General features: G+C 43.9%; 1 long non-coding RNA gene across 1 annotated transcript; it reads right to left on the reverse strand.

The window, feature by feature from the left end:
- Positions 1-2,240: 2,240 nt before the first annotated feature.
- LOC122435238 lies at positions 2,241-21,553 on the reverse strand. The gene is made up of 6 exons (XR_006267617.1): positions 21,511-21,553; positions 19,580-19,615; positions 18,697-18,764; positions 15,249-17,668; positions 6,724-6,790; positions 2,241-2,445 (listed from the first exon to the last, which is right to left on the reverse strand). It is a non-coding gene; the product is annotated as an uncharacterized LOC122435238 (long non-coding RNA).
- Between the last annotated feature and the right edge of the window lie 618 nt (positions 21,554-22,171).

Below are 22,171 nucleotides of genomic sequence, written 5' to 3' on the forward strand. Positions count from 1 at the left end.
AGGATGGCACTTTAAAGAAGCAGTGTGTGCCCTTCCGTCATTACAACGGTGGAGTTGGTAGGTGTGCACAGGCCAAACAGTGGGGCTGGACGCAGGCTCGGTGGCCCAAAAAGAGTGCTGAATTTTTACTACACATGCTCAAAAATGCAGAGAGTAGTGCTGAACTTAAGGGCTTAGATGTAGATTTTCTGGTCATTGAGCACATCCAAGTGAACAAAGCCCCCAAGATGCAGCTCAGGGCAGGACTTACAGAGCTCACGGTCGGATCGACCCCTACATGAGCTCTCCCTGCCACACTGAGATGATCCTTATTGAAAAAGAACAGATTGTTCCTAAACCAGAAGAAGAGGTTGCACAGAAGAAAGAGATATCCCAGAAGAAACTGAAGAAACAAAAACTTATGGCCCGGGAATAAATGCCGCAGAAAATAAATGCAAATAAAAGTAAAAAAAAAAAGTTTAAGTCAATAAACTTTTTTTTTATGACTGGTCACCATGTGATTTTTGACCTGTGACTTGGACACTCATTCCGTTCCCTTCTCTTTACTCATGGGAATAAAATTTATACTGTACTCTGTCTCATTAGAAGGAAGAGTCATCCTCCATGAACTAATTTGGGGGAAAATAAACAATCAAATTCACTTAAGAAAAGCATTGCCAACCAAATTCTAGTTTTCATTTTTTACTTTTCAAAATGTGTAATATTTTATACTCTTCTGATAAACTGTGTGCTACTAATAATTTAATAATAAAAGATTTAGTACGTAGAAGCTTAGCATTATAGGAAAATTTATTTCAACCTATATTTTTGCAGAGATGTATGGGTGACTAATAAAAGGTCTTTAAACATAAAAATAAATTGCATTAGGATAAATTATGTGAGGGAAGTTGAATGGAATGGCAATTCCAAGGAAATTCCAAGTTGAATGGAATGGCAATTCCAAGGAAATAATAAAATCATGTAAAATTTCTAACCGTTCATGGTTTTTTCTTATTTGTTTGCTCTTAATTAACAATGATGAGTGTTTAGTTAACAAGATATTTTTAGCTCATTGGACGGATTAAGGTGAAAGTGAAAGTCACTGCTTCCACTCTTTGCAACCCCATGGTCTATACAGTCCATAGAATTCTCTAGGCCAGAATACTGGAGTGGGTGGCCGTTCCCTTCTCCAATTAGCATGGTATTTTTAGCTAATTGGACAGATTAAAAATGTGACTAAATCATTAAACCATTTATTAAAAGTATAAATATTTATAATATGCTGCAAATGATAACTGTACAAATAATTAAGCTTATGATAAGAAATTTCAGATGCTAATTTCAAGATGTTTGACAGGGTAGACAGTTTCTCAAAATTATTTTAGGTAGCCTATAGTTAGAAAGTTTGAAGACCACCACTGTAAAACATAGTCTCATTGAATCCCAGAGGAAAACTGAGTGAGGGAAAGAATTTTAGAAACAGAGACTTGTTTTTATTTTCTGACTTTTAAATTTCTGAACAGTTCCCCCTTTATTCCCAGGGATATGTTCCAAGACCCTCAGTGGATGCCTGAAACTGTGGATAGTACTCAACCTTATATAGACTATGTTTTTTTCCTATACATACACACCTATGATAAAGATTAATTTATAAATTAGACACAGTAAGAGATTAATGATAATAATGAAAATATCTTATTGTACCATATAATGTCTTTTCCATCATAACTAGGCACTTATCCCTCATTGTGGCTGTAATTCTCACAGTTTGAGATGCAATAGCAAATCTGGGACCAATTTCTTTTTCCTTCTTCACAATTTCATGGGTAGAAGATGCGTTCTTACCGTAGATCTTAGCAACCTCAGCATACAATGTGGTTTTCTTTCTTTATTAACTCAAGAGCTTTTAACTTACAGGAGCACCTCATGGCTTCTCTTTGGTGTATCCGAATTGCCAGCATCACTACTCTTGTACTTCGAGGTCATTATTAAGCAAAATAAGGTGACTTGGACACAAGGCTGTGATATCTCAACGGTGGATCTGATACTAAGTGACTAATGAGTGGGATGTGCGGGACTAATGGATGCTTCACATCCTGGGTGGGACCGAGCAGGCCGGCGCAATATTTCATCATGCTACTCAAAATGGCGTGCAATTTAAAACTTAAGAATTGTTTATTTCTAGAAATTTGTATTTAATATTTTCAGACCACAGTTGAGTGCGGGTAACTGAAACATTGGAAATCGAAACAGTGGATAAGGGTGGGGACTATGGTATAGCAGAAACCACTATAACTTCATGTACACCAGCTTATTCACCAGGGCAGTTATACAACCTTGCAACGGTGAAATTTTAGGGAGTGTTTCTAAGCAATCCACAAATACTGTACTTACTCACAATGGTCACTAGGTGGCGAAAGACGCCCTCTTCCCCGCTTCCACCAGCTCTCTCAATCTTCCTATCTCCTGCAAAAAGAAAAAGGATAGGATTAACATAGAACAGTGACAACGACACAGAACAATAGCAAGAAATATTTGTTTTAGGTGTTTCCATTTCCCAAGGACAGTAAGAAGTCCCTCTCATCTCTGAAAATTTCAGAAATAGCCTTGTCTGGGAAGGTCATTTATTCTTCATTAATATCATTTACAAATATTGTTAACTAATACATCTCTCTGATATAACCAGGCACTTTAACTACAAAACTCAAACCTTATTCAGCTAAGTACTTCAGCTCTAGAAAAATCAAAAAGCAGCAGCAGCAGTGGCCTCTGGGACATTCGAAGTACAAGGTTAAGCCCTTCATTGCACTGAATCTGCAAACAGCTCTAAGAGCTAGGTGTTAATATCACCCCCAGGACACAGGTGAGAAAGTAGGAAAATGACCCCAAATCGTTGAGTCAGTAAGTGCCAGATATGGGATGCAAATGCAGGTTTGGTTTTGTTCATTTTCAAATTCAATAGCCACACCCTTAAATATCACACTCTGAGATACTTTGGGGTTGTGTGTGTGTAACTGTCTATGGGTCTTTCTATATTTGCCTATCCATATTTATATTTCTGTGCTTCTGTGTGATTTTATGTCCACAATTCTGTACAATGTGGAAGTGTGTGTCTGTGTGCACACACACGAACACATGTGCAATCCAGAGCTTTCAGAGATATTTCTGGTAATTTCCACATCACTTTATATAGTTTAGCCATCAGAGGGAGCTCACTAATTTTCATTTTCTCTTGAAGAGGCTAAGAAAAAGATACACTAAAAGTCACATTCTTTTATATGTGGTTGAGTCTGTTTTCATATGTGTAAGTCTGAATGTGTCTCTACATCTATGCATGTGGAAGTCTGTGTTTCTGTCTGTAACATGGTTATGCCCATGGATACACCAATATGCTTTACACTGACAGATGTACTAGTGTCTGTTTTTTTTTTTTTTTTTTTTTTTTTTTTTTTTACATTCTTATATTTGATGTACATTTAGACTTAGTATTGTGTGGGCATAGAGGTACATTTGTAGATCATTTGTGCATATGCACACATGAGCACGAGTCAATGTGTGTATATATTGACATGTGAGGGTGCATCTCTGTGCATCTGTGCATTTGTGTGCCTGTGGGTCTGTCTCTATTTCTACATGTATATGGTAAAGAACCTACCTGCCAGTGCAGGAGACTTAAGAGATGCGGGTTCGATCCCTGGGTTGGGAAGATCCCCTGGAGGAGGACATGGCAACCCACTCCAGTATTCTTGCCTGGAGAATCCCACGGACAGAGGAGCCTGGAGGGCTACAGTCCATGGGGTTGCAAAGAGTTGGACATGACTGTAGTGACTTAGCAGCAGGAAGATAGAATTCATCAGAAAAATTCCTCCTGTTCATTATCTTTACTTTCTCTGACTGAGACTATAAGAGCTTCTTGGTCAACTAAAAACCATCCGCAGAATTGGATTGTGGAGGATTCTGAAATGAATTCTCTCCTAGAACCTCCAGGAAGGAAAACATGCATACGTGTATGTCTCTCACTTTTATAGGCTGAAGATTTTCTGTGCCTGTGTATTTCTGGGTGGGGATGCCTGCCATCTCAGTGTACATTTGCATGTGAATTTGTGTGTCCATATAGGCAAGTGCATTTATAGAGCTCTGTGTATGTGCCTGTAAGGGGCTTTGGAGCGTGTCAGCATCTATGTGGTTGAAGTCTTGTCTTCAGTGTGTCTATCTCTGCAAGGGACCGTGTGTATAAGATAGCACCCATGCCTGCGTGGACATGTTTAGTCCTCATGTTTACTGTTTGCAAATATTCATCTGTGTGGGCCTCTGCATGTCTGTGTATCTGTGTACATGACATAGGTGTGTGTAGGGGTGGGAGTCCATGTGCCTACATGTGTACATTCTTGCCTATAAGCCTCTATCTGTCTCACGGCTTCTCTATTCACACATGCATGCCTTGGTGTTCATACATCGGTTCCTCCACCTCTGGTTGGATGTGTATATCTGTGTGACCATCCTCATATCTACGGGCACGTGTGTGTGTGTGAGTCTGCATAAGTCTGTCTGCATGAGAACTAATGTCTTTGGATGACTCTCTGAGTGAATGCATCTGTGTGTCCACGTGTAGGTGTTTATGCCACCGTGTGCATTTGAGGATTCTGTGTACGGGAATCTTCCCAATGTGTTCTGCTATGTCTCTGTTCCTCTTGGTTTATGTATGCCTCTGTGGAACCTATGCCCACTTCTGTTTGCATGCGTACATATGGCAATACACACACGTGTCTGTGCAACTGTGTGTCTGTGAAGGTGTGCTGGGCTCTGCCAGTGTGGGTGCATACCTTTCTATGTCTGTGTGCACAGATATGCATGCTTGTGTTCCCGTGTGCCTCTGTGTTTGTTCAGGTATATTTGTGGGTCTCCGTGTCCATTCACGTGGAATGTGTTCATGTGTGTAAATCTGTATAGACGTATCTGTACAAGCTTCGGTGTCAATACCTTTGTGCATCTACATGGGTGTGAGTCCATGTATTTCTCTGTCTCTGTCTACATGCCTGTGTCTCTGTGAATCTAACTGAGATTCTGTGCATGAGTGTGACTTTGTATGTTCCTCTTGTGCATCTAAGTGAGTGTGTGTGAGTGCAGACGTATTTGCCCATGTATATCTCTGTGTGGCTCTCTAGGCCTGTGTGCCTATATGTCCATATCTGCAGGTATACACTTCTGCATATGAATCAATCTCCCTCTTTCTTCCCTGCCTCGTTCTCTCCCCTCTATCTATATATAATGCTTATCTCTCTATATATAAAAGTATATGTCTCTATATGTATACAGCACTGTCTCTGCGTATATATGCATGTAGAGATTTCTTTATGGATCATCTCTGTTGTGTCTGTGTGTGCATGGATATGTCTCCATGTACAAGTGCATGTATGTGTGCACTCCTGCATGCTTGTGTGTTTCTACATGCACACCAATATGCACGAACATTCCCATGTGCATCCCCATGGTCATTTCTATACATATGCATGCGTGCATTTATATGTTTTCATGGGGAGCATGAGCATGTAGATTTCATGTACAGGCAGGAACATGTATGCACAGGTATGTTTTAATAACAACTATGCCTCTGTGTGTAGATTCATGTGATCCTGTGAGCATGAAAATGATAGTAAGTACATATTTAAAACACATGTATCTACCTATGAATAAATCTCCATACTTCAGTGTTTGTGTAAATGTCTCCATGTCTCTGTGTATCAATAAAAAGACGTACACCTGTGTCTGCATATGGACAACTCTGTGCAGTCTATGGGTGTGTGTGTAGACAGGCGAACACCCATGTGTCTGTGTGAGCTTCCATGGGTTTGTCTATGTTTTTGCATAAACATCTGAAGTGTCTGAGAATAGACATGTACCTCATCAGCCTCCAGAAGCATGTATATGTTGTCATATGCCTGTATGTGTATGCATCTGTGTTTTTGCAACTTTGAGGTTATGAATTAGTAAACACATCCTCTGGATGCCTAGGTTGGCATATATATGTCTCTGCATGCTTCTCTGGGCCTGTGTGAGTGTGGAGTGTATATTTCTGACTACATGCTGCTCTGTATCTACATACAGAACTGTGTGCATTTGTATGGATCTGTGTGGATGCATATGTGTATCTGTGTAGACATGAGATGATCCCTGTTGGGACTCTGGGTTATACGCTCATATTTGTGCAAACACATGTCTTTGGCGGTGGCTGAAAGAATGTATGATCTGTGAGATGATGACACACCTGTGGGTCTATGTCAGTGTGAATATCTGTGGCACTATGCATGTGTGTGTGTGTTCTGGTGTGTAGGTACTTATCTGTGATGAATGTTATGTATGTTGATGTGACTACTTTATTGGAGAGACTTCTCTACTCATTTCTTCAGCTGCCTTTCTACTGTTCGGCCAGGAGAGGGGGCTCAAGATTTTCTTCCTGCTCTTGAAATAGCCACAAAAAATAAGCATTAAAAGATGGCCTTCTTCAGAAAATTTGGATTATTAAAGATGGTAACTATGGTGTAATAACACAGGCTTTTATAATCTGAAGGCCAAATATGGTGGCTGCTCAGATCTTCCAGTCCTGATGCCATCAGGGACCTTTCTGTTGGAGACCCTGGCATGCACCTATCTTCCTCCTCCCCTGGGCATAGGCAGGGCCCACCTGCTGCAACCTTCTTCCCCATTCTACTGCTTCTCTTGGACTAGAAATGCAGATTAAGATACCTGGTGTCATATAGTCCAACAGTCTTGGAGGCAGGAACCAGCATCATCCACAGTTGACAAATGAAGACTGAGGATCAGAAAATTAAAGCACATCATGAGCATCATATGGCTAATAAGTGGCAGAGGCAGAATTCAAAACCAGGCCCGACTGACATGAAAACTTTCCACCTTCTGCTCTACCCTGAACCACTTCTACTATCGAGTGTGTCCAGTTCCCAGTGCTGGAGCCAGGACTGGGAACAGGCACAACTGCATGCCCAAGCCTGTGTCCTGAACCTTGATTCTTTCCTGAAACTGTCTCATTTCATCCTTGGAACGGCTGAAAAGGAAATATTTCATCCATGTTTACAAATGCTTAGACAGAACCAAGGAAATGAAGTCACGTGTCAAAATCCTGTGTGAGCATGTAGGTCCTCAGTTCGTGTCCTACAGAGTAACAACTTGTTGTTGAGGCTTAAACGTGATAGCGTGGATGCCTCATGAAGTCAATCTGAATGTTCCAGAGGACACACACTCACTACCCTGCTTTTCTTGTAAGACCTTCTGAGTATTATGTAGCAAGTCTGGGTGTTATGAGGGTATCTGTGAAGTCTGGGGCCAGGTTGGGTGTTGTGGGATGAATATGTATGCTGTGGATCATGTGTCCCTTGGTATGGCTCTTCTGTGAGGACCATGGGACAAGTCTGAGCGTCCCAGGGCTAGTTTCTGAGTTTAGGTGGCATGTCTCTTTGTAGTTGGAGTGAGGCTAAATGTTTTGTGTTGAGTCTGTCTGAAGGAAGGTGGGTTTAACTGTTGTGGGGTAAGTGTGTGTGAACTATGTGTAGTCTTAGTAAATGGTAGGGCCTATGAGTTTCTCGTGGTGTCGGTCCATGACTGGTATGATTCACATGTGCGCTGTGATGTTGTTCTCTACATTAAGGGAGGAATAGCTATAGGGTGTGAGGTGAAGCTGTGGATCATGGGTTATCACTATGAATTATGGGTCCTGTGAGGTCTGAGGTTTAGAGTGAGTGTGTTCTGTGGGAGTGATTCAGAGCACTGTGATTTTTACCACTATGATTTTTTGGATGTGTGTGTGTTTAGTCACTCAGTCATGTCTGACTCTGTGCGACCCTATGGACTGTAGCTCACCAGGCTCCTCTGTCTATGGGATTTCCCAGGCAAGAATACTAGAGTGGTTTGCTGTGCCTTCCTGCAGGGCATCTTCCCAACCAAGAGATTGAACCCGTTTCTCTTGCATTTCCTGCATTGGCAGGCGGATTCTTTACCACTAAATCACTGGGGAAACCTTTTTTGGATGTACCATCAGGTAAATCTATGGACTGAGGAACATGTCCTCACAATGTAGGGCATGTCTAGCTGTTGTGGTATATGCTTGAGTCACAGCGTGAGACAACATGTCATGGGTTGATTCTGGAGATTCTATAGTAAGTTGTTATCTCACAGGGATAACCTTTGCACTGTAGGATTTGTCTGTGTCTCACGGGCAATCTACATGGCTTCATAAAGAGGGACAGTCCCCTAAGTGGAGTTGTGTTTTTACATAGTATGCCATTTTTGGAAGACGTGGTCCATGCTACACATTGTATGATTAGACTGATTCTGGACGGGGTGTTGGGTATATTTGGTGTTTTGAAGAGAGTGTGTATTATTAGGGGTGAGTCTGGGTGTGCAGGAGCTTGCATATTTGCATTAAGATTACCCTGTGTGCTGTAGGCATATCTACTTTATGAAGTAATTCTATGTTGTAGCATATGCCAGTGTATGACTGAACATGTCTTCAGTTTGGGATCTTTATGCTGGGTAAAGATTTGTTCTGTGAGGTACGTTTGTGTGGTAGGTCAGTCTATGCATTACAGGGCATGTCTCTCAGTGGTATAGGACAAGACTGCGTACTGTGAGGCTTGTCTGTAGTATTGTGGCTCATGTATTGAATTGTGACATTTTGTGCAGGCAGGTAAGTCTGAATATTGTGGGGCATGTCAGTGCATTGTGGGGAGAACTTGATCTGGAGTGCGCTTGTAAGTTGTGATTTTGTTCTAGGTATTTGCAAGTGAATTTGCTTTGGGGAGGAAGTCTGAGCCTGATGTGGCCATTCTGGAACTGTTGGGCATGTCCCTGCATTTGCAAGGTGTTTTCTACATTGTAGGATGCACCTTTTCACTGGAGGTTTTGCTAAGGTGTAGGGGTGACAAAGTGCACTAAAGATTGTGTCTAGGTTGTAGGTCAAGGGTACCTCGTGGGGCAAGGCTGTGTTGGAAAGTACATCTGGTGAGGAGAACAACTCTGTAATAGGGATCATGTCTTCCTCCTGTGGGGAAAGTCTGTGTGTCCTAAGGCAATTCTGGGGGTTTGGGACACATGTTTTCTTTGTGGGGTAAGTATTTATGTTATGGAGCGATTGTGTGTGTATGTACTGGGGTGAATCTGTGCATCAGAATGCAGTTTTGTGTTTGTGGGAGAAACCTCTGTGTCACAAGGTATACTTGCTCATCGTAGGTTAGCTACAGCTAGGGACTATGGAGCTAGTTTGTGTGCTGGAAGACACGTCTGGGTGTTGTGTGGTAAGACTGAATTTGTGGCTAGGTATTTTTTAAATCTATTTTTACCATTGGGTAAAATTGGGTGAGTTGATGTTGTAAAGTGAGGCTGTGCAGTATCGGGAGAGTTTGGCTTTGTGGAAGTTACCTGTGGGTTATAGGGCATGTCTTGGTGTGGTGGGCTAAGCCTGGACATGGTGGGGCAAGTCTGTCCATTATAAGGTCATTGTAGATATTGTGAGACATTTGGTGAGTACTGTGGTGCAAGACTGATTCTGAGGCAAATCTAAGTGTTATAGTGATGTTGGATGCCTCAGGGAGCAAGTCTCGGCTTTTTTGGAAAATTTTTGCATTGTGAGAGAAACCTGTGTATGGTGATACTATTCTATGGGCTGCAATGGGAGTCATGTCGTGGAGCATGTGTGATATCATCAGTTGGTCTAGGTCGTTGAGAGCTGAGTTTGGAGTTCTGGGAGAGTTTAGGCACTGTAGGGCTCATATACACATGGCAGAGTGGTTTTTGGAGTTGTGGTTCACGTTCTGTGTGTTTGGGGGCATCTGGTGGTTGTGGTGCATAATGGTCTCATTGTTTGCTTTGTAGATGAGTCTCTGCACTGTGGACTTATGCCGTGTGTAGGGGGAAAGCCTGTGCATTGTAGGATGAATTTGGAAATTGTGTAAAACTGTGTATGTACTATCGGGCAGGTAGGTTTTCTGTCACACGTTTTAGAGCTCCTGGACAAGACTTTGCTGGTGGGGGAGGGAGCGAGTCTCTGCATTTGAGGATGTGACCAGATATGGTGGAGGAGTCCAGTTGTTATGAAGTGCATGTTTTGAGAAGTGTTTGTAAGTTGTTACGCAATTCTGTGTGTTTCTGGAGGTCTACATCTTTGGGGACATATGTGTGGATTGTGGGATGTACACAGGATGTATAGAACAGCTATGGGGGAAGCTGCCCACTTGTGTAATTTGGGCTGCTGTGATGTGAGTCTGGCCAATGTAGCAAGAGCTCGGTGGTGTGATTGGATTCTGCCCATTGTTTTGGCAGTGTCTTAAGTTGTGACTGTTGCCTGTACATTCTAATGTGTGTACGGGCACTGTGGGACAGATGTGAGTGTGTGTGTCATGCTGGGCTTGATGCAAGGTGGGTCTGTGTATTTGGGGCTAAGTGTGAGTGTTTGGTACAAGTTTGGGAGTCGTGTGGTTAAGTGTGTGGTGGCACGAATTTGTTTTCTGGGGTAGATCTGTGAGTTGTTGGTTGTGATTATGCAGTGTGATGCAATTCTGTGCATTGTGGGGTGACTCAAAGAATTGTGAGCCGAGTTGAAGTGCTGCTGTTCTTTTCTATCCATTGAAACACAACTATGGGCTTAATGAGGGTGTTTCTATGGGGGCATGCTTTTATGTTTTAATGTGGTTTGGCAATTATTTTTAGAGTCTGCGTGTTGCACTGTGAGTTTGAGACTCCAAGGGGCAAATTTGCATGTTTTGGGACAAGTCTGAAATTTGTGGAGTTAGTGTAGTGTGGGACAAAAGTATGTGTCGAGCTCATCTGTACCCTGAATAGTGAGCTGATGTGCTGTAATGTAAGTCCGTGAGTTCTGAGAGGAATCTTTATCTTGCATGAGTGAGTATATTGTAGGGTGTTTCTGCATGTTATAGTGCATGTGTGTACACTGCTTGACCAAATCTTCGCATTATGAGCTAAGTGTGTTAACTGTGAGAGGGTTCTACAGATTGCATTCAATAGAATGGGTGGTATCCTAAGATGCTATTCCATGCCTTGTTGGGAGAGGAGGTTGTGTTGTCATTGACTGCAAGTGTTGGGGAGCACTCATTTTGCTGAGGGATATGTGTGTACAAATGCATGTATGTGTGTTTTGTGTCAACTGTGAGTGTTGTGTGACACATCTGTGTGTCTTGAGTTGGCCCTCTGCATTACCTGGGGAATCTGCCCAATTTGGGCTGGTTGTATGCTCCTTTGTGTGGGTCTCTGAGTGGTGAGCAGAGTTTCGGCACTGTCTTTGGAGAACATCTAGGAGAGATGCATGCTGGGGCACATTTCTGCATTGTAAGAAGAGTCTTGTGGCATGAGTTATGTCTCCTCATTGTGACTTGACACTGCACCGTGTGGCATATCAGGGCTTTGTGACACGATTCTGTGCTTTCCAAGAAGAGTCTGGGTTTCATATTTGTGTCTTCCTATTGGGTTTTTGCAATTCTGTACACTGTGTGCTGAGCTCAGAGTGGTGGGGTGAGTCCTTGTAATGGGTTGTGGATAAGCATTGCAGGGTGTGCCTTTGTGCTGTGCATGACAGGTCTTGGTACTTCATTGCTGCTCCTGTTTTCACTGTAAGCCAGGTGTCTGCCCAGCAAGGCGCGGGGTGTGTGTGTATGTGTTGGGCACCACGTCTCGGTTCTAGACCACATCTGTGCTCTGCTGTACAGCTATGTGCTTTGAAGGTGAGTCTGTGTGCTGTGCATTTCTGTCTGCATTAAGGATATGGGGTTTAACGGAACTGTGAAGTGAATCTGGGCATTGTGGGGTTATCCTGGATGTTGCAGCCCATGTCTATGTGCTCTAGGATGTGCCTTTGCGTACGGGGATGAGCGTGTGCTCCGTGGGGTAAGTCTGTGCACTGCAGGGAACTAAGTGTGTTATCAGGCATGTTTGCGTTGTATACAAGGTGTTCTACCATCTGTCCAGACTGGTGTGTGATGTATGCCTTGCACGGTTTGGTTGGGCAAGCCAGGGAGGCAAGGGAGCATACCTGCACGTTTTAGGACCTCCTCTGTGCTGGGGAAACTCTTTGCAGTGAGCCTGGGTGTTATGGGTCTAGTGTTTTCATTGTGGAGTGACTGCATCTATTGTGGAGCAAACCAGGTTTGTAGAGTGAGGGTGCGCATGGTGATCCCAGCCCATGCACGGTATGCCTTTTGTTATGAGGCAGGTCTATGCACTGAGGGGTTTGCCTGTGCTTTATTGGGGTCGTTTTTAGGCCCCACTGTGGACATGTTACTTCCCTGACCAGGAATTGAACTCGTGCCCTTGCAGTAGAAGTGCAGAGTCTTAACCACTGGACCACCAGGGATGTCCCTTTGTTGGGCTTTATACTTGGCATGATGGTGCTATGTGATGGATGTGTGCACGACGTGGCAGACAGGTGTTTGTGGAGTATGTCTTGCACTGTTATCACTCTGTGCGTTATGGAGCGGGTTGTGTGGGTTGGGGTTGTGTCTGTACTTCGGGATGAATATCTGTATGTTGTGAGGCATGGCTGTGCACCGTGGGGTGATCTGTCAGCAGCAAGTTCCCTCCAGATATTCTGATGTGAGTGTGGGTTAGGCAGGCAGACATTTGTATTACCAGTCACAGATCATATTTGAGGGCTCTGGGCCTTGCATATCCATTGGAGGACTAGGTGGACACAACTAAAGGTGTTTGGGACCCTCGCACTGTGATATAATTCTGTTCCCTTGGGGGGGGATGCTGTGAGTTGTGTGGACATCCATACCCTGCGGAAGACACCCAGGATTTCGGGGACTAGACTGTGCGCAGTGGGACAAGATGGTGTGTCATGATGCCATTCTCTACTTTGTGGGAGGAGTCTGCGGTGAAATCAAGTCTGTATGCTACAAGGCATGTCGATATGGATCAGCTCTCAGAGAAATCTATGTGTTATGGATTGTTTCTAGGGATTTTAAAGTGAGTTCTCTGTGTTGTGGGGCCAATGTGTTCTCTGGTATGTGTACTGTAGACTCTGTGTGTGTGTGTGTGTGTGTGTGTGTGTATGACAAGGTGCATTTAGTTCAATGGGATGAGTGTTTGCATGGATGAGTTTGTGTATCATGGGTGTGTTTGTGCACTGCCACGTGTGTTGTGTGATGCGTCCACGTGTTAGAGACTCTGCACAGTAGGTGCTTCCCAGTGTTGTGGGCTAACTGCAGTTGATAGGGAAATTGTAAGGAAAGGGTGGTGGGAGTGAGCTGTGATGTGATTCTGAGCTGCATGTTGTGTGTTAATTTGAATTATTTTAGATTGAGTTGTACCATTATGGTCCAGTTGCACATGAAGAAACAACAATAACAACAACAACCAGATCTGCTAACATCCATAACACTAATTCTGTGCCAGGCACTCTTCTAAACACGTTATAAGCAATCACGCATTTATTCTTCTTGACAGCCCTAATAAGTAGGTACCATTATTACTCCCAATTTATACCTGAGAAAAACAAGGCACAGAGACATTAAGACTCCTTTCAAAAGGCACATGATTAGTTAACAATACACGTGGGCTTGGAAGCCAGGCAGCCTGAATCCTAAGAGTAAGCTTTTAACCAGTCTACACTGCCCCTTTGTTTGGGGATGTGCATATCTCTGGACCCTGTGGGGTTCGTGTCGGTGTGGTGGTATAGTATAGGTTGCAGAGCCCCTACAGAGAGCAGAAATTCATCCAAGTGTGTGAGGCTTCTCCCTGAGTTTCGGGGTGGGTCTTGTGCAGAGGGGGCATTGTTTATATCAAGTTTGGAAGCAAAGATGCTAATATTGTGCCCTGTGTGGCAAGGCTTTCCACTGTGCACCGACTGTGGCCACTGCGCTGAGCTCTTGCTTTAAAGGACAGGTATGTGGTGATATAATTTTGTGAGCTGTCAGAGAACCCTGTGTGTTTGTGGGAGTGTCGATTTGGAAAGGTGTGTTTACATGTTGTACATCTAGTCCCTGGACGATGGGTATTGCTGCCCTAGACTGAGTCATGTAGGGGAAGTCTGTAATCATGACGCAGTTCTGTGAGTGATGAGGGGACCGTGTGTGCTGTGGGAAATGTGTTTATGTTGCAGGGGTCTGCAGGTTTTTTGAGGTCATTGAGGAGGGAATGTGTGTATGTCTTCAGTCGTGTCCGACTCTTTGTGACCCCATGGACTGTAGCCCGCCAGGCTCCTCTGTCCATGGAATTTTCCAGGCCAGAATACTGAAGTCGGTTGCCATTTCCTACTCCAGGGGATCTTCCCAACCCAGGAATCGAACCCCAGTCTCTTGTGTCTCCTGCATTGGTATGCAGATTCTTTACCACTGCATCACCTGGGAAGCTAATTGAGGAGGGGGGTCTGTGCATTTTAGGATGCCTCTGCATAGGGTGTGTGTGTTCTGGTGTACAATATCTCTGCACATCTGGGGCCTAGCTGTGCTCATGTTACGGAAAGTGTCTTTGTGTTGTTGGGGCATGCTGGTGCTTTGCAGGCAGATGTGCATTTGGGCTGACGACACTGTGTTGCAGAGTGAGGGTGTGTGTTACACAATGCTGAGCGCTTACACAGTAAGCACCCGAGGGGTCTGGGAGGTGTGACACGTATTATGGAGTGTTCTCTGTGCTTGTGAGGCAAGCTGGGTGATGCTGTATGCTGTGGGATGAGTCATAATCAAGGCACAAGACTTATTCACTGAGGAACATGACCTTAGGAGCATAGTTCTGTGCTCTATCCACACATGATGTGACAAAATCTATGCATGGTAGGGTGTGTTCATGTGACAGGGGGCACATTGCTGAGTTGGAAGGTACATGTGTGTGTGCATGTGTTGTGTTGTGGGTCTGGATACTGTGGGGGTGAGTGTGTGTATTAAGCAGCAAGCCCATGCATCACAGAGCACACTTCTGAACTGTGATGAAGCTCTGTGTGTGGCAAGCAGGATCTGGTTTAGGATCCTGTCCATGCTCTGTAGGGTGTGTGTCTGTTGTGGTGAAGCGTCTGTGTGCTGTACTGTTCCCAGATGTTCTGGGGTTGACCCTTTTCACATTAGCAATGGTACTATCAATTACATTGTTAATTACATTAACAACTGAAACAGTTCTTGCGTGCCAGGCACTGTATTAAGCGCTTAGCATATCCTAATCCATTCAATACTCACAACAACCCTTTTCAATAGGTACAGCTGTTATCTTTGTTTTACAAATGAGCAAACCAAAGAACAGAGAAATATACTTACCAAATGTGCACAATTAGAAAGGGGTGGAACCTGGATTCGAACCCAAGTAGTCTGGGTCCAGAGGCCTTGCTCTTAGCCATTACACAAGTGGTATGTGTTGAGGGCCAGGGCTGCAGCTCAGTGAGATGGTAAAGCACATCTGTAAACTATGATGGAAATCTTGGCGTCGCACAGGTAATAGTGTGTGTTGTGTGTCTACATATTGGGGAAGGCTCCTGTGCTTTATAGGTTTTCTATCTTAGGGTAAATGTATGTTGTGTTGCAACTCTATGCATTGAGGGAGAAATCTATGTGTTCACAGGCATTTCTGTGAATTCTAAGTTTTGTGGGTGTGATTATGTCGTGGGGCAAATCTATGACTTGAAAGGCTTGACTGAGTATTTGGGAGTGAGGCTCAGGGTTCTGTGGTGTTTGTGTGTGTCGTGGAGCAAGTCTGTGTGTTGATGGGAGAATCTGTGCATCTAGATGAAGTTCTGGGCCTCCTTGGGCCGACTTTGGTGTGAAAGCCAGCTGTGTGTTACGGGTGAATCCGGAGGTTGTAGAACAAAGGGTGGTGAGTGTTTGGGGGTGTGTGTGTGCACTGCGTAATCACCCTAAGGAGTGTGGTTTGGGTGAAGTGAATTTGCGTGACAAGTGTGTCCTGTGACATGACTCTGCATCACTGAGTGCAGGGTTGTGCTTTATCATAGGTTGTATCGAGGTTGTGAGGTGACTGTGCGCTGAGGGGCGAATCTGAACATTTCCGGGAAAAGTTAGGTGCTGCCATGGCATGAGCGTGTCTGTTGTGGAAGAAGCCTGTGCGCTGTAGGGCCAGTTTGCACACTGGGAAGTAGTGCTGTGAGTTGTGAGGTGTGTATATGTATCATAGAGTGTGTCTGAAGAATTTGACAGGGGCTTTCTTGATCCAAGGCCACAGTGTGCGTTATGGAGAAGCGGATATTTGGAGGAGCTCTGGACGCTGTAGGGCACATGAGGGTGCCATAGGGTGTGTTTGCATTGTGTGGTGACTGTGTTTGTTGCAGAGTCAACTGATGCCTTGGAGGGAAAGATGGTGCGTTGTGCCACAGTCGAGGGGATACATGTAAAGATGGTCTTTGCATCTCTCTGTGATGGGGTGAGCTTGTCCGAGTGCAGTGGGGCGAGCCTGTGCTCTGGATTTAATCTTGGTGCTGTGGGCTGAGTCTTGGAGCTGTGGGGAGGGTCTAGGTGGTGCGGGCACGTCCCTGTGCTATGGACATGACTGTGTCTCACCGAGAGGCTGTGTGTCCTGGGGCCAGTCCGCTGAGTCGGAGAGGGTCTGTGTGCCCGGGGGGAGGGCCTGGGTCCTGGGGAGACAGCTGGTTTGTGGGATGAGCCTAGATACTGGAGACAGTATACTGTGTGCTGTGGGGAGCATCTTTCAGCCAAAAGGAGAATGTGTGTGTGTCCGGGACACTCCGTGTGCTGTCAGCGGGGGCGGGGGGGGGACTGTTTCGCAGGGTAAGTCTATGTGATTTGAGTCGTGCCTGTGTCCTGCGGGCCACGTCCATGTCCACAGGAGCGGGCTTGGGTGCTGTGCTGCTTGTCTGAGTGCTGTGGAGTTTGCCTGTCTGTCAGCGGAGAGTGTGTGTGTCTCTCTGTGCAGATTTTCAAGCTGTGTAGTGAACTGTGTTCTGGGATGGGGGAGGCTGTGTGCCTGGTGTGGGGTGGGGGGTGAGGTCCTGTGCCCGGAGGAGGGCCTGTGTGCTCTGGGGGTCGTCTCTGTGCCCTGGGAAAAATCCTCACCCTTGGTGGGAGTCCGTGTGCTGGGTCAGGGAGATGCAAACAGAGTCTGCGCCCTGCGGAGGACCTCAGCTATGGGTTTACTGGGTGGGGCATTGGAGAAATCTGGGTGCTGTGGGGACAGCCTTTGTTCCATGGGGCACCCATGTGCCACGGACTGAGTCCCTGCTGTGTGGTAAGAGTGTTGTGTCGTGGGGCGTATTGGTGGGTGGGAGGGCATGTCTGTGACCTCAGGAGTGAGTCTTTGGGCCTTGAGAAGATGCTTGCTTTTGGAAGAATCTGTGTTCTGTGGGCTGTGTCTGTGGGCTCCACGTGTGCCAGGGAAAGGCTCTGTGTGACGTGGGGACAGTCGGAGGGGCTGTGATGGTCTGTGTGTCTGGGGTAGAGTGTCTCTGTGTCATGGGGGGTGCAGATCTGCATCCTTTAGTGAGATTTTGGCTGCGGGGAGGATATGTGTGCCTCTGGGTGAGGCTGGGTGATGTGGTGAAATGTGTGCTGTGGGGCACGTTTGTGGCCCTGGTGTTTATCCACGTGCAAAGCGAAGAGTCTTTGTGCTGTAGGGGTAACTTCTCTGCTTGTGCTGTTTGGCCATGGGACATTAGAGGGTGAGTTTGTACATTGCAGCACAAGTCCGTTTCAGGGCAGGTCTCCTTTAATATCTACAAAGAATAATAGCCAACACTTATACACTGAGTATCATTACCGGACACTGTTCTAAAGGTGCTATTATTACCCCCATTTTCCATCTGAGGAAATTGAGGCACAGAGAGACTAAGTAAAATTGTACCTGTGATCATGCAACTAGCCACCGGTGGAGGTTTGAAACAAGGCAGTCTGTTACCTGTGCCCACACCATTATGAATCCCCTGGGGGCCCTGAGGCGTCAATATCCCCTTGTGGGCGAGTGACCTCAAAGATTGGGAAGACTTCCTGATCTCTGGTGGACATACTGAGAGCAGGTAATATAGGAGGAAGAAAAAGGGAGTGGCTCAAAGCCTTCCGAGGATTAAAAAAAATTCAATGCTCTGTATACCATAATGGTGGCATTTCAGCCCAGAAGAACTGACATCAGGACAGCAAAATAACACCTTCAGCGTCTGGAGCCCCCATGACCCCTCCCTCGCCTCCACAGCCGCATTCTGCCACTGCGGAAGAGCGAATGCGCATGCCCTGGTGAGCTGCCATTGCCATGGAAACCAACCTCCAGTCACAAACAAATCATAGCCTAATACAGCAAATCTAGAAATGATTGGGGCTGTGGCTGTGAGCCAAAGGAGCCCCTTGCAGTAAGGGCAGGCAGGGCATCCTCCCACCCACGCCCCCCCTTTTTTCTTCCTGAATCAGTAAAGGCTGGGAGCGAGTCAGAAGTCAATAGAGAAAAGAAGACTGTGTTGGGAGTCGGGGTGGCAAGGGTCAACAGTGGGTGGCAGGTGATTTTAATAGTCAAATATTTCTTTGAGTAACATTTAACCCATCTCCCACTAAAAGACTCCGTGGTTTATGCTTGAGCCTTCCACCTGCAGTAAAAAGAGGCGAATCACAGGGGTATGTCCCTCTCTACAAGAGACGTTGGCAGTGGTGGCATGGATTGGGACTCATCCTGTCCCCCTTTAAGTCCCTAGATCAGACTACTGCCAGCAACAGGCTGGCAAACATTATTTATTTTTGCTCCTTATACATTTCTTACATTTTCCACTTCTACCATTCTAGAAAATTCCAGGAATTGAGTCCAGTCAGCTTTAATTCTCCGAGTACCTGAGGAGTAGAAAAAGAGGTTGAAGGAGGAACTTTAGGAATAACACTAACCCCAGGAGTATTATTTGACTACACAATTAGGCTGTCAGCTGTGTCTAGGAGGACTAGCACATCTGGAACAGTGGTTTAATATATCAGGATTCCTCGATTTTCACTTGTAAAACGCATCTCAGAAAGATGATTTTTTGACTATTTAAAATGTTTAAATCCTGTTTGAAAATCACTGCCCTAAACTGTGTGTGCCCTGAATTTGTGAAAGGCATCAGCAAGAACGTGATGCTATAGTATAGAAAGCTGTCAGAAGCTGCAAGAAGGTACCAGTGCTATTGTTGGATGTAACCTTCTTGGGTAGAGAGAAAATGGCCGACCTGTGGGAAGCTACACCCTATCTAGTGGGAGGACAGTTCTTGCCATTTCAAATCAGTGGAAGAAGGTTGGATTATTCAATAAAGGATGCTGAAACAATTGGTGACCTATTTGGAAAAAACACAAAATTAGATCTACTTCATATCATATGCCAAAATGAATTCTAGATGAATTAGAGTTAATTGCAAAGAATGAAACAAGTAAATGACTAGGAAAAATGCAGGTGAATATACTCATAAAAGAAAAAAAAATCACAAAATCAAAACTTGACAGTTATGGATGTCTAAAAATGTAAAGCTGCAACACGTTTAAGAAAACTCACCATAAATGATAAAACATAAATAGGCAAATAAACTGGAAAATAATGCTTTTACCACATATGATAAATAAATGAGGCGATAATGTATGGGGTTGGCGGGGTAGGGGAGAAACCTTAAACTGGTTCATACCATTTGATCCAGGAATTCCACAGCTATGAATTTATCCTAGGAGAAAAAAAAAAAACAAAAAAGCTCACAGAGGTTTATATGGAAAGATATTCCTTAAATTATAACAGCAAAAATTGCACGTAGAAACTTTCAATAATTGGACATTTAGTGGAATACTTATATGATAGAAAATTAAGCATCCACAAAACATCACATTCTTGTGGGATATTTTAAAATATGGAGAATTTCTCTCAATATATTGCTTAGTTAAAGCAGACTGAAAAGGATATGTGTGTAGGATCTTAATTTTATATATAAATACATATTTTATGCACAGATTTGCATGGATTCAGAGAAGAGGGATTGACTATATTAACAGCAATTAGCTCTTGGTTATAGGATTCTGGGTAATTTGTATAGGCATCTTTAGGTTTTCCCCAATTTTCTACAACAAATATGTGAATCTTTATAATAAAGGGGAAAGATGGCAAGATATTTTAATAAGATATTGATTTTAATAAGGGCTATAAAAGGGATGAGAGTATGGAAAAGAAAGTCTGGGATTAGAGACAATAAAAAGCAAAGAGTAAATCTGCCCATGTTTATCAACAGTGGAGCAAACCAGATAAACTCAAGATGTGTTATGTAAAGATTATAGTAGTATTTGTATGTTAGTAGGTACAGAATTTCTTATACAAGATGGACTCCTGGAAAATTTTCTTCACTACAGCAGAGAATGGTCACATGTCCCTGGATGTGTCAGTCATCCTCTTTGCCGCAGTGCTCTGTTCGAAGCCCCCCTCCTTCCTATGGCTTCATCACACTCTCCCCACCACCTCATGCAAAACATGCCACCAGCAGACATTTTCAGCTTGGAAAAAATGGCCCCTCTTACCAACTTTCTTTAAAGCTATTTCATTCTTATCTCTTCCTCCCTGACTGCAATTTTGGCATCTAACTCAAAAAATCTACTTATCTCTCTTTTTCCTCCTTTGCTTCCTATTGACAAAGCAATCTGAATTTCAGAGAAATAAAAAACCCAACACTTCAGCTTTTTTGCTTATTTTTTTTCTTTTTTTCCTTGCAGAAACATATGCATGAAAGCAATTTCCAGGTAAAAGGAGACACGAGAGCGTAAATATTTTCAGGCACGATTCAGAAACAAATATAAAAGCTTTGTTGATAGGAATCTGCTATTTTTTTCACATCCCTTTCCCAAGAAAGAGGCACTGATTATATTGTCTTTACTGTAAAAATCGATGTCCACAAATACAAATGAATTATTTTCCAAATAAAGGCACAGTCACAATAGTCATTATTTCTCTTTCATGATGTTTCATCCTAAAACCAAATTTAAATCTTTCTCATTCAACACACGTTCATCTCTCATGTGAAGCAATTAATCTGAACATTACAGGGTGCCCTCCTTCTCATTTTCTCTCCTGTACAGACATCCAGTCACATGATTTTCTTAATTAAAAAAAAAATGAGGCATGGTATTCTTTTCCCCATTGCAAAATAACATTTTTCTCATGCTCTCTCCATACCCTGAAAGGAAATCAGATCTTAGAACATTGTGAATCATCATCCATTTCATCACATCTACTGCAAACATCCTACAGTTGCCATAGCATTCCGAACGCAATTTCTCATTTCAATAACATCTTCATTGAGTCCTCTTTGAGGCACTATCTTAACCAGAATCACAAGAGGGAAGTTTCTGTATTTCCTTCTAAAAATTCATTCACTTTTCAGAAACGAGCTTTAAACTAGAAAAGTGACTGTGGAATGTTTAGAATTGAATTAAGCCATTTTCTCAATGCCATGGATTAAAATCAGAAATTCCTCCACAGTTCTGTATTATCTTGATCCATCAAAACATGTCGCTTGCTATTAAAAAAAAAAAAAACGTTTCGGATATCTCTGTTACAAAAGATTTCTCCGCTACTTACCAGCTGCCTTCGCTCTGCCCCTCCACCAGCTCGGAGGTTGTCGCACTGAAGGGTGGGGGGAAGAGCCGCAGCAGCCGCTGGAAAATGAGCTGTGCTGTGAAGAATGGATTAGCTGGAGGGAAAGAAAAAAAATGCCTTGGCATTATCCTCAAAATTCCTCCCCAAACATAAAATCATATTAAACATTACATGCTAAAAAGCGCATGCTCAACAAAGGGCGGAATTTAATAGTGAAACCGCTGATCTAAAACATACCTAAATTGTCTTGCTTTCCAGTGAAACCCCTACAAAGCCATGGTTTTTGGCTCTCCCATCTCCTAGCAACAGTCTCATTAATATTTTTCTCTGCAGTGGCCCTACTAGGCATCAGAGAACATTCACAAGGTCTAGTCTCTGGTGGTGAGCATTACCATTTTATTGTTCAAGATGCATGCGTTTACCCCAATACGGGTAAGGCAGGCATTCAATAACAAGTTCTCCCTGGGAAGATTTCAGATTCCGAAGACATTCGAGTCAAATGACAGAGATTATTCTTGTCTGGTCCCTGTCCCTTGGTGCAGTGTTGTCACTAGACCCCTGACCTAAAGATGGGAGTTGGCAAAAGATACCTAAAGCTTTCTGCCATGACCAAATTACAAATAGCAGCACAGCTATAAATCCA

This window comes from Cervus canadensis, chromosome X, assembly GCF_019320065.1.
Source record: "Cervus canadensis isolate Bull #8, Minnesota chromosome X, ASM1932006v1, whole genome shotgun sequence".
In the NCBI taxonomy this organism is placed as follows: domain Eukaryota; kingdom Metazoa; phylum Chordata; class Mammalia; order Artiodactyla; family Cervidae; genus Cervus; species Cervus canadensis.